We start from the raw sequence: 11,538 nt of genomic DNA on the forward strand, positions 1-11,538 counted from the left end.
CGGTTTTTATTGCGTCTCACACTTGCGTTTGAGAAGCGAATAATTTGTAACTACTTTATCAAAATATTGTGTAAAAACGTTAATTATGAGCTATGAAAGTCAAGTGGCTTGTTCATTTTTCTGAGGAAGTTTTAAAAAATTGCAAAGAAATATGTTTACAGTGGGTTAGTTTTCAATAGTTTCACTATCCTAAAGATTAACAACTTTTGGATATATCTATAATTTAGAATCATCATTGAAGATGGAGCCCGAATGCACAGTTAATTAATTATATGCATGTGCCATTTGTATGCAAGAGTGACATTCCGTTGTATTATGTGCCGATTCGAAAAAGTTATGCGAGTATTGTCTCCCTTTAACAGATTCATTATTTCAGGCAACACCCTTCAAATGGGGATAACTGTAATTTCCCCACACGCATGCGCACTTTTTTTAACCGTTAGAATTATAACGCCACATCTCCCCCAGACAAAACACATTGTTAGTTGCTTTCGTTTGTCTTATCTAAAATTCAATTATTAAATAATGAAAACAATAATTAAATTCTTCAAGGATACACATCTATAGTTATGTACGTCAAACGCGCGTTTCATCCACACATTAAAAGGCTAGCATAGCCGTTTGTTATTTCTGTTCACAATATGTATTGTGTCCTCGCAATGGCGCTTCAAAACGTATTAAAACATGAGTTATAACACGATAACTAAAACATTAATATGCTTTATATTTTGGTCCGTTTATTCAATAACGAATTATACTCCTTATGGAAACAAAAAGATCAAAATATGTTGCATATATTAAAGACTTATTTAGGAAACGGTGGTTTCGTGAGTGTAAGAGTGAACGCATAAAGTGCGGTAGGTTTGGCATGCACTGTTTTTTTTAAACATTTCTGTTTTATAGGAAATATATAGAGTGCATGCAAGTACAAAATACATATATGGAAATGCGTTTTTTTGTTCTCTCTCTATATTGTAGATCATAAATGAAATGGACTTTTTCAAAAACACTCGAAAAGGGCATACCTGTTACGTCAGGACTACTGTTATTGTGATACACGAATCTCATTGTATTGAAGCGACAAATTAACAAAACTTCTCATTTTTTGTTTCTAAAATTAAAATGCGGACTATGACAATTTTTTAACACCTATCATAGATTTGACTTAGAGCATATTTCATTGAAACATGGTATCGTCCAGGTTGATTCCATGAAAGAATGACCTATCGTTCTGAAAGAAAACAACTACTTATAGGTATATAAGACATACTAGTTTATACCTTTTTCAACCGCACTCAATCCCGACTTCATTTCAAAATTCATAAACAGTACTTTCATTTGTGTTTGTATCGGCCGACAAAGCAGTCAACAATGGGGTGCCAGGTAGGGTTATGCCGTAAATACTACACGGACGTTTTTAAGGTGGCTCGGGACTATTCAACTGCGCATAATTTCACGCATGAATTGCAAAAGTATTTGTCGTAAATTCGATATATTTTTTTTTATATTTTGATTGATTAGAAATGTTAAATCATTGTAGATATGTGACTAATAGAATATATTTATTTTTCCTTATCGGTGACCTTTGTTTTTCATTTGCTCATTCCTTGAAGCTATATTTCAGCCCTTTTTATTACAGTTTTGGACCAAAAATATTTTTTTTATATTCCGATAAAAATATGTCAACACCTCTATTCTTCCTATCATTTCATTGAAAAATGGTCCCTTTTACATGTACATACCTGTTTAAAAGTAAAATTTTTAGCTTAAAAGGTCCGTGACCCCCTGTTTTTGTTCAACCAATTTGATTCACGTACTGTAAAAAATAAAATAACAAAAAAATACGGTACTTCGGATAAAAAATTTGAATAGGCCCGAGCCACCGTAAGAATGAAATTTTAAATACATCTACATTCAAGTCCATCCGCTCCACAGAGAGTCATATAGTAAACAAGCATATCACAAACACATCAAAGCTTAAGACTTCTTCTGAACATTTGAAGGTGCCTACTATGTATTGGCTACCTAAACTACACAAAAAACCCATTTAAATATTGTTTCATCTGGGCCTCTACAAATTGCTCTACAACTAATATGTCAGTGCTCTTAACTAGTTCATTAACTTCTATTAAAGAGCTTATCATAACCTATTGTAACAAAATATATGAACATAGTGGTATAAACCATTTTTGGAGTGTAAAAAAATCTGTTGATGTTTTAAATAGATTACGGGCTTTTGGTGGTCCTTTTGATTGTGTTAATAGTTTTGATTTGTCTGATCTTTACACTACACTTCCACACTATCTTATTAAACAAAAGTTTTCCTATTTAATTAAATGGTCGTTTTGTAAAGCTGAATGTAGATATATTTGCTGCAACTCATTCACAGCCTTCTTCTCTAACGCGAAAGGTAATTATGCTAGATATACTTACTGGAGGTGAAATGAGATGATTGAAGCTGTTAATTTTTTTCTTGATTATATTTATGTACGTTTCGGCAACAAAGTTTATCGACAAGTTGTAGGTATCCCCATGGACACTAAGTGTGCCCCTTTTAAAAGCAGACTTGTTTTTGTACTGTTACGAATCACAGTTACCACTAAACTCAGTAAAGACCCTTCGAAATTGCATTCAATTGATAAAATCAACAACTCTTACCGTTATCTTGATTATACTTTTTCGTTAAATAATCCAGAATTTTTTCAATATACTGCTGAAATTTACCCCAAGGAACTTATTTTAGATAAATCAAATTTATTCGGTAATAACTGACCTTTCCTTGATTTAGATATTTCGGTTTTAAACGGGAAACTCCACACTAAAATTTACGACAAAAGAGACGATTTTTCGTTCCCTATTGTTAATTTTTCATTTTTAGATGGTGATATTCCTTTGGCACAATCTTACGGTGTTATATTTCACAACTTGTTCGCGACGTTTTTGATTTTAACGAACGTATTACTGGTAAATTATTAAACCAAGGATATCGTTACCATAAATTACTTAAAACCTTTACTAAATTTTTCAATAGATATAAAGATTTGGTTTTGAAATTTGGTTGTACCTGTAGAAAACTTATTTCAAACGGGATAGCATATCCTCATTTTTACGGAAATTTTGTTAACCGTGCACGGAAATTCAGAAATGATCCATGTAAACTTGTCGATCCTTAAATAAACTTATTCTAAAAGGTTACCTATTCAACACTGTAATAAGATCATTGAATATTGTTTTTATTGGTATAAATATTGATTTTGTTAATGGTAGATTAAAATCTAACTAAATATTACTAGTATATTAAATACATATACATATTCATGGATCTACAATCTGTCGAAACCTGTAACTTGGCATTGCACAAATTCATGTTTTTCTCTGGCTGTTTATGACGTCTTTACACTAAATCCATTGGATATTGGATGTATACGGATTTATTGTTTAGTCTTAGATGCAAGATTTTTTTATTACTTGTTAGTGGCTTTGACCTACCTGTCAGATAACTGCGAGTACTCTCAGATCTGTTCATTGTGTCATTTTGTGTCGGGATGTATAAGTACCCGGCCACGTCCAAAATATATAAAAGAAACTAAAATCAAATTATTTTTTACTTTGCTTACTCACAAAAAAACAGAATTTCGAGGAAAATTCAAAACAGAAAGTCCCTAATCAAAGAGCAATATCAACATCTCAAACACATCAAATGAATGTATAATAACTGTCATATTCCTGTCTTGGTACAGGCAATTTCTTATGTAGAAAATGGTTGATTAAACCTGGTTTTATAGCTAGCTAAACTTCTCACTTGTATGACAGTCACATTTCATTATATTGTCAACGATGAACAAAACAAACAGAAATAATAGATTGAAATGTCAAAATTATGGGTACAGCAGTCATCATTGTGTTATAATCTTAATCACAATACAAACTAACAAATATAATATAAGCACAAAAAGGCATACATCAAATTTAACAACCTCATTTATTGCTTTCTGATATTTGTGTTTTATTTATGCTTTTTAAATCCTCCAATTAAGAATTGAACGATTTTAAGCGCTGGGACCGAATGGTTAGATACACATTAACTCAGACGTAGAATCACGCGTATAAAATATATATTTATTTCTCTTTGGCACATTCCCTATTTCCATTCTCAATTTTACAAACAATTAAGTACAACAATTGTTCAAGACTAAGTGATCTCAGATTTGCTAAAGTTGGATTGACATTTTCAGTTTTTACAGGTACACACACCTCCACTTTTACCCATCTTGAAAACGCAACTGCTGTGTGAATATTTTTTAACGAGAGTAGGTATATGGATTAATAATAGCTTTATAGCAATATTAGACCTTTTACGCAAAGATAAGATAGTCCGCGATATGTTTGTAATTGCGTCAATATGTTTATGATTGTAAAAACAAAATACCTGAATTCTCAGAAAAAACGATTGGAAAACAACTGTCATATTCATGACTTTGTACAATCATTTACTTGTGTAACAAACACATAGGCGGGATGCATGCTTAAATATATTTAAACCTTGTAAACACGGCGATAAAACCATTGACCAATCCGGCAGTGACGACATTCGATACAAATATTTTGTTATAAACAGAGATAAAACAGATGATGACAAAGATCGCTACGTATCAATTGTATCTCCCATATATCAAGATTGGCAGACACAACGTGTTTTCAGGAGAAAAAAAATTAAAGTATATGAACAGATCTTTAAACACTAAAAAAACATGTAAGCTATTGTACTATTAAAGTATTAACTATGTAATATTTACATCATCACTTGAATTGAAATGTAGACACAATCATTTGTTGATTGTTATAGAATTTGACTGCCAATTTTAGAACACGGCGTACATTTATTTTTTAGCTTTATATATGTTATGTTTAAAAATTAAGAACTCAAATTGCCAGCTTCTATCTCCAGCGTTTTAGAGTAATACAAATGTGGGAACTGTTTTTTTCTTCATGTTTTACTACTCGTTATTGATTGTTATAATCAAAAACCACATTGACATGTCAGATGAAAAACGTTTAACCGTGAAACTTTTCTTTGATTTTGAACTCCTATTCAATAGATGTAGAAAGATGTGGTATGAATCCCAAATGAGACAACTCTCCAACCAATTCACAATTTATAAAAGAAAACCATTATAGATCAAGGCACTGTCTGCAACACGGAGCCCTGGTTCACACCAAACAGCAAGCTATAAAGGGCCCCTAAAATTACTAGTATAAAACCATTCAAACGGGATAACCAACCATCTTATCTACTAGTAATAATACTATATAGAAAACGAGAAACGAGAAACATTTATGAAGAACATAAACAAACGACAACTACCGAACATCAGATTCCTGATTTAGGACAGGTGCAAACAATTGCAGAGGGATAAAACGTTTTAATGGTACCGAACCTTCTCGCTTATCTAAACCAATAGTGTAACATCGCAACATTCCTATTTATACTTATTGAACGCCAACACTGTCTTGTTATGACCATTTTCATTATATGATGTGCATTTACCTTTATATGATGTGCTTTTACCTTTATATGATGTGCATTTACCTTTATATGATGTGCTTTTACCTTTATATGATGTGCACTTGTCATTATATGATGTGCAAATATCCTTATATGATGTGCAAATATCCTTATATGATGTGCAAATATCCTTATATGATGTGCAAATATCCTTATATGATGTGCAAATATCCGTTTATGATGTGCAAACATCTTTATATTATGTGCAACCATACTTATATTATGTACATATATACTTATATGATGTGCAAACATTCTTATATGATGTGCAAGCATTATTATATGATGTGCAAATGTACTTGTATTATGTGCAAAGATCCTTATTTGATGTGCAAATATACTTATATGATGTGCAAAGATCCTTATATGGTGTGTACATATCCTTATATGATGTGCAGTTTCCCTTATATTACGTGCAAACATCTTTATATGATGTGGCTGTGTCATTATATTATGTGCTTGTAATCTTATATTATGTTGTTAGATTTACTTCATTATATGATGTCGGAACGTCATTATATGATGTGCTTTCATCGTCGTTATGGTCAATGAACATGATTACGATTAGAATGATTACTGTCTACGTCATAACTGATTCCGATCTGCTTCTGCAAATTATCAAGGTTTATCTCAAATATGTGTCTATCGCGTGCAATTTAAGGTAGATTGATGGTATACCGCCATCTTGGATTGTACAATCACAGTACAAAATCGGTCTAGTTATTTGCCTAAATCTGCAAATTTGGAGACAGATTTGAAATTCAATTGTTAGAAGTTTTTTCTATTTAAAGAAAACTTGTTTATTAATTGCATTATACAAAATATTTTAACAAATATCTATTTCTTTGGTTTTAAATAAAAAAAATTCAAATGAGCCATTTAAGGGGAGATAACTCTTTTAGTACAAAATTTATACTGGGCTAATAGGTTTTTTTTTTATATTTACTTGTAGCAAGAAAACAAATTCGGTGACATCATATTTTCTTTTTATTTTCTTAAAACATATTATGAAACCATTCTTCTCACAATTTATTTCAAAATTCTATCTCATAGAATTTTTTTTATGCACACTAATGTGTTTTTTCATGAACAAACCTACCAAATTTTGACAATTTTCAACGACTCATAGCTTGAAAAATAGCACGGTGACCCATACTTTTTATCAAATTTTTGAAAAGAGCATAGTAAAATCTTCATGTTGGCAAATTATAAAAAAATTCTGTCTCAAAAAATATATACTGGTGATCTACCTTAAAGGGAAAATGAGACAAAGCAATTTAACAAAATCAACGTTTAAAACTTACTAATAAGATCAGTTAATACAGTAGCTAGTTGAAGAAATTTCCGGCTGTGGAGAAAACGGTTTAAGCATAATGTTTAAGCATAGGCTCCGTGTTGAAGGTCGTACTATGACCTATAATTGTTTTTTCTTACAAATTATGACTTGGATGGAGAGTTGTCTCAGTGGCTCTCATACCACATCTGCTTATTTCTATTCATTGCAAAAGACAACATAGAAATCACAGTCTGTTATTTCAAAACTATAAAATTATCTACTGATGCATAATATGGCGAGACGGTTTGTTTTATAAAATGTTATTGAATAATATAAATCTGTAAATGGTAAGATGTATAATGTAGTATTGAATATGTACAATGATATTAAATCTGGTATATCATATAATCTATACTACTAAAGGAAGAGACCGATTTCATTGATCCGCAACTCCTCTAAAACCATACCAAGTCGGAAATATTTGTGATATGACGTTTACATGTAGTGTTTTTTACTGTTAATTTGACTTTCAACCAATCTTTTATCCACAGAAAACGCCAATTATGTGATAAAATACCCAATTTCGAAGACTGCAAGCTTAGTCGACGTAGTAAGTGCCCTGGAAATGCGAAATGGTTATGTGGGTAATTATAAAACGTACGGTTTTCAACAATGAGCACATATTGGCATATACAGATTGTTTATTTTCAACTTATTTTAATGGAGATTTTTTTAATTGCTAATAAAATTTTGAAACATGAGTACTAGTATGTCAACAAATTTGGAGTAGCGTCAACGATTTCTGAGATACAAGGGGTTCATTCCTGGTGAAGTGTTTTAGATTTAATTTTTCGTCCGATTACATCGGATTTTTCCCATTGTGGTACTTATTTAGATTCTTATGGTAATGGCAACGGATTTTATGTAGACGATACAGTAATTGGTTTAAAAGGGGAGGGGGGGCACTGAAAATCACACTTTGCCGCACTTTTTCCAATTAAGGGTATTTAATATTTTTATTTTACAACCGAGCTGAATGGGGTGACGCCCGTCTTTTGCATTTTGCTCTTCTTTTTCGTCCTTTTAAAAAAATAGAATAAAAAGCATTAACTTTGTCATAAATGTGTCCACCTTATAACTGTGTCATCACTCTTTGTTTCAACAGTTGCCACTCGTTGGCATCTCCGTGTAGCATCGGTACAGCAAGTGATGACACAGTTATAAGGTGGACACATTAATGACAAAGTTGAAGGGTGCACCCGAAATGAGGCCGTATAATCCCGAACTATGGCCGAAATTAACCGGAGAAAACCGAATATTTTGTACACGGCATAACCTTCTCCACCCTACGGATTTGTCAAATCTTTATAGTAAATAGACGGACGTTGCGCACGATATTGGTGTCACTTTGAAAATATGGCTTAGATGGCGGGTTATTCAAATTCAAGCTCTTATCCTATACAATAAATAGCCATGTTATGCATATCATTCGAAAGGAAATAACCCATAGAAATCAATAACATAGATGAATTTGTGTTTTGTGTATTTTTTGATGAATTTCGATGTCTATAACGTCATTTTAAGGGTGTCCCGCTGTTACAATTTTGTTTTATGTGCGTCCTTGAAATCCCAGTGCGGTCTCATTAGTAAGTAGAATGGTTTAAAATTTTACAACTACATTGTATACATTTGACGCTAAATGAAGTAATAGACGTTTTTCACTTTAAGAGTAGGAAGATCGTCAGAAAAGTTTAAATAAAAAAGAGAAAAAATGTCCCAATTTGCTGCTCAACCCGTAAAAAAACTTTCTGTCTTCAATTTCATAATATATAACATACGAAAATGGATTTCAATAATATCAGAAAAATTATACATGTTCTGAAGAAACTATCTGAAGACATCATTATGTAACTGCGGTCTTATTTTAAAAACATCGTAATTTTTCCGTGTCCAATAAAATGTCCCGATGGACAAAATAACACAAAAAATAATTCAGAGGCTTTTTATCAAACGAAATTCTACTATATCTCAAATTTTTATCACCTGGTAACTGATATGAATGGAAAATACATTTAATTTCCTTTAAAATGATATGATATGTACTTTAGTTTGAGTTGCAGGTGGACAATCCGAACCGATCTAAGATGTCCAATGAAATGTCCCCGTAACCGTAATTTGACGTTCGCGTTATAATAACGTTAAACTGTATACGACTTTTTCTTGCATATTTGGCATAACATAATTTCATGAAATGGTTTATAAAATAAAGTTCTCGTTTAATATGCCTTAAAATGTAGATCTGCATTGTTTCAAGGATATAAGATGTCGAAATATTTAACTTGGATACTCCAAAAAGACAATGCTCCGGAGCTATAACAAAGAGAAAACTTACTATTGACCGCACCCCCACTTTATAAAAGCAAGATACATTGAAAAAGGAAATGTAAACAAAAGTGAGATCTTCTTTATTATCCTCCTCAGCCAAAAAAAATAGGCAGTTAGTTTTCTCGTCTTAATTGTTTTACGTTGTCATTTCGGGGTCTTTTATAGCAGACTATGCGGTATGGGCTTTGCTTTTGAAGACCGTACAGTGACCTATATAGTTGTTTATTTATGTGTCATTTTGGTCTCTTGTAGAGAGTTGTCTCAGTGGCAATCGTACCACATCTTTTTTTATATATATATTTCAATTATTTAACAAGACATCAAATTGTTATTTTGTGTAATTGTTGCATATATAATTCTTCGCAAAAATCAAAAATTGTTCAATGACATGTAAATAAAATTTTGTTCAAATTCAATGACATTTTGTATTTGCACCGGCTTGAAAAAATAAAACCATATACAGAAGAGCAACATCGAAAATCTATGTACTTTAAGCGGCATTTCACATGAGTAGAATATGAGGTCAACATTTGAAACTTTCCGTGGAACAACGTGAAAATCGTCGTTTTATTAGGAACGTCGTGTAACGCTAAGTGGCACCAAGACTGTGCGTAACGTCACGGCCTTTTGCACCAATAACCCTTCGGACCAATGACCCTTCGGACCATTGACCCTTCGGACCAACAACCTTTCGGACCAATGCCCTGTGGAAAATACGTTCATTAAGTACAATCGAAGTCAAAACAAATGTGCATTCCTGGGAAATAATGATGCCAACTAATTCACAGAAATGGGCAGTTATTAAAACTTTCGCTAAAACTCAAAATACACCTGAAATATTCAAAAGATTATAACATATTAAAGAATTTTATTTCATTATGTAATGGTTTTCATTTTCCCATGTTGTGCCAAATAAAGTATACTAGTTCCATGATAATGGAAATATTTATATTCGCTCTTTAAAACTAAAAAAAAAATCGGTAAAGGATATTCAACACAATCGTATTAAGGTCCTCCTTTTTGTCTTTTCCTTATAAAAAACTGTATTTAATATAAAAAAGAAGATGTGGTATGATTGCAAATGAGACAACTATCCACAAACATTAACAACTATAGGTCACCTTACGGCCTTCAACAATGAGCAAAGCCCACACCGCATATTAAGCTATAAAAGGCCCCGATAGAACAATGTAAAACAATTCAAACGACAAAAATTAACGGTCTTATTTATGTAAAAAAAAAAATGAACGAAAAACAAATATGTAACACATAAACAAACGACAACCACTGAGTTACAGGCTCCTGACTTGGGACAGGCAAATACATAAATAATGTGGCGGTGTTAAACATGTTAGCGGGATCCCAACCCTCCCCCTAACCTGGAACAGTGGTATAACAGTACAACATAAGAACGAACTATAAACATCAGTTGAAAAAGGCTTAACTCATCAGATAGACAAAAAATACAAGTAGACGTGGCTGGGTACTTATACATCCCGACACAAAAAGACACAATTAACAGATCTGAGAGTACTCGCAGTTATCTGACAGCTAGTTCAAAGCCACTAACAACTAATAAAAAATTCATGCCTCTAAGACTAAACAATCAATCCATACACATCCAACGTACAATGGATTTAGTGTAAAGACGTCATAAACAGCCAGAGCAAAACATGACCTTGTGCAATGCCAAGTTACAGGTATTGACAGATTGTAGATCTATGAAAATGTTTATGTATATAACATACTAGTAATATTTAATTAGCTTTTAATCTACTGATAACAAACTCAATATTTATACCAATAAAAACAATATTCAATGACCTTATTACAGTGTTGAATAGGTAACCTTTTAGAATAAGTTTATTTAAAGAAGTAACAAGTTTACATGGATCATTTCTAAATTTCCAAGCACGATTAACAACATTTCCGTTAAAATGAGGATGTGCTATCCCGTTTGAAATAAGGTACAACCAAACTTCAAAACCAAATCTGTATATCTATGGAAAAATTTAGTAAAGGTTTTAAGTAATTTATGGTAACGATATCCCTGGTTTGATAATTTACCAATGTCTATATATTCAACTGTTTATAATAATTAATTGGTAGACCCAATCATCGTAGGAATTTATTCTTTATATGATTTAAGTTAATAATTTATATTCATAGTTTACTAACAATAAGTGCTATAATGAATTACACTATTTACTTGTGTATCTTTGTGATATGTTTGTTATATCATTATTCATTGGTATTTCAACTAACAAATAAAGTAAAGCTTCAGATCACTGGTTATTTTTTTTTATAATAT

The sequence above is a fragment of the Mytilus trossulus genome, chromosome 2 (assembly GCF_036588685.1).
Source record: "Mytilus trossulus isolate FHL-02 chromosome 2, PNRI_Mtr1.1.1.hap1, whole genome shotgun sequence".
Lineage (NCBI taxonomy): Eukaryota > Metazoa > Mollusca > Bivalvia > Mytilida > Mytilidae > Mytilus > Mytilus trossulus.